Raw genomic sequence first — 2,382 nt, forward strand, 5'->3', positions numbered from 1 at the left:
TTTTATTGAAGAAAGTAGGGAAAACCACTAGACCATTCAGGTATAACCTAAATCAAATCCCTTATGATTATGCAATAGGAGTGAGAAATAGATTTGAGGGCCTAGATCTGATAGATAGAGTGCCTGAGGAACTATGGATGGAGGTTCGTGACATTGTACAGGAGACAGGGAGCAAGACCATCCCCATGGAAAAGAAATGCAAAAAAGCAAAATGGCTGTCTGGGGAGGCCTTACAAATAGCTGTGAAAAGAAGAGAGGTGAAAACAAAGGAGAAAAGGAAAGATATAAGCATCTGAATGCAGAGTTCCAGAGAATAGCAAGGAGAGATAAGAAAGCCTTCTTCAGTGATCAATGAAAGGAAATAGAGGAAAACAACAGAATGGGAAAGACTAGAGATCTCTTCAAGAAAATTAGAGATACCAAGGGAACATTTCATGCAAAGATGGGCTCGATAAAGGACAGAAATGGTCTGGACCTAACAGAAGCAGAAGATATTAAGAAGAGGTTGCAGGAATACACAGAAGAACTGTACAAAAAAGATCTTCACGACCCAGATAACCATCATGCTGTGATCACTCAACTAGAGCCAGACATTCTGTAATGTGAAGTCAAGTGGGCCTTAGAAAGCATCACAAAGCTAGTGGAGGTGATGGAATTCCAGTTGAGCTGTTTCAAATCCTGAAAGATGATGCTGTGAAAATGCTGCACTCAATATGCCAGCAAATTTGGAAAACTCAGCAGTGGCCACAGGACTGGAAAAGGTCAGTTTTCATTCCAATCCCAAAGAAAGGCAAGGCCAAAGAATGCTCAAACTACCACACAATTGCACTCATCTCACATGCTAGTAAAAAATGCTCAAAATTTTCTCAGCTAGGCTTCAGCAATACTTGAACTGTGAACTTCCAGATGTTCAAGCTGGTTTAGAAAAAACAGAGGAACCAGAGATCAAATTGCCAACATCTTCTGGATCATGGAAAAAGCAAGAAAGTTCCAGAAAAACATCTATTTCTGCTTTATTGACTATGCCAAAGCCTTTGACTGTATGGGTCACAATAAACTGTGGAAAATTCTGAAAGAGATGGGAATACCAAACCATCTAACTTGCCTTCTGAGAAATCTGTATGCAGATCAAGAAGCAACAATTAGAATTAGACATGGAACAACAGACTTGTTCCAAATCGGGAAAGGTCTACATCAAGGCTGTATATTGTCACCCTGCTTATTTAACTTCTATGCAGAGTACATCATGAGAAATGCTGGGCTGGATGAAGCACAAGCTGGAATCAAGATTGCCAGAAGAAATATCAATAACCTCAGTTATGCAGATCACACCATCCTTATGGCAGAAAGTGGAAAAGAACTAAAGAGCCTCTTGATGAAAGTGAAAGAGGAGAGTGAAAAAGTTGGCTTAAAACTCAACACTCAGAAAAATGAGATCATGGCATCCAGTCCCATCACTTCATGGCAAATAGATGGGACACAAGGGAAACATTGACAGATTTTATTTTCGTGGCTCCAAAATCACTGTAGATGGTGACTGCAGCCATGAAATTATAAGACATTTTCTCCTTGGAAGAAAAGCTATGATCAACCTAGAGAACACATTTAAAAGCAGAGACATTACTTTACCAACAATGGTCCATCTAGTCAAAGCTATGGTTTTGCCAGTAGTTATGTATGGATATGAGAGTTGGACTATAAGAAAGCTGAGGGCCTAAGAATGGATGCTTTTGAACTGTGCTGTTGGAGAAGACTCTTGAGAGTCCCTTGGACTGCAAGGAGATCCAGTGAGTCCATCCTAAAGGAAATCAGTCCTGAATATTCATTGGAAGGACTGATGGTGAATCTCCAATACTTTGGCCACCTGATGTGAAGAACTGACTCATTGGAAAAGACCTGATGCTGGGAAAGATGAGGGCAGGAGGAGAAGGGGAGAATAGAGGATGAGATGGTTGGATTGCATCACCAACTCAACGGACATGAGCTTGCGTAAGCTCTGGGAGTTGGTGATGGACAGAGAAGCCTGGTGTGCTGCAGTTCATAGGGTCACAAAGAAGTTGACAGGACTGAGTGATTGAACTGAACTGATTTTTAAGATAGTTAATCTTGATTATAAAACACTTAGGAGTCAGGCTGTGTGCTTAGTTGCTCAGTTGTGACCTACTCTTTGTGGCCCTTTTGGACTGTAGCCCGCCAGGCTCCTCTGTCAATGAGGTTTTTCAGGCAAGACTACTAGATTGGAGCCATTTTATTTTCCATGGTGTCTTACTGTCCAAGGGATTAAAACTGAGTCTATTGTGTCTCCTGGTTGTAAGTGAATTCTTTAACTGCTGAGCCATCAGGGTCAGGAAGAGGCTTATTAAATGTTATTCTGGACCCCAA

This window comes from Budorcas taxicolor, chromosome 14 (genome assembly GCF_023091745.1).
Source record: "Budorcas taxicolor isolate Tak-1 chromosome 14, Takin1.1, whole genome shotgun sequence".
NCBI classification, from domain to species: domain Eukaryota; kingdom Metazoa; phylum Chordata; class Mammalia; order Artiodactyla; family Bovidae; genus Budorcas; species Budorcas taxicolor.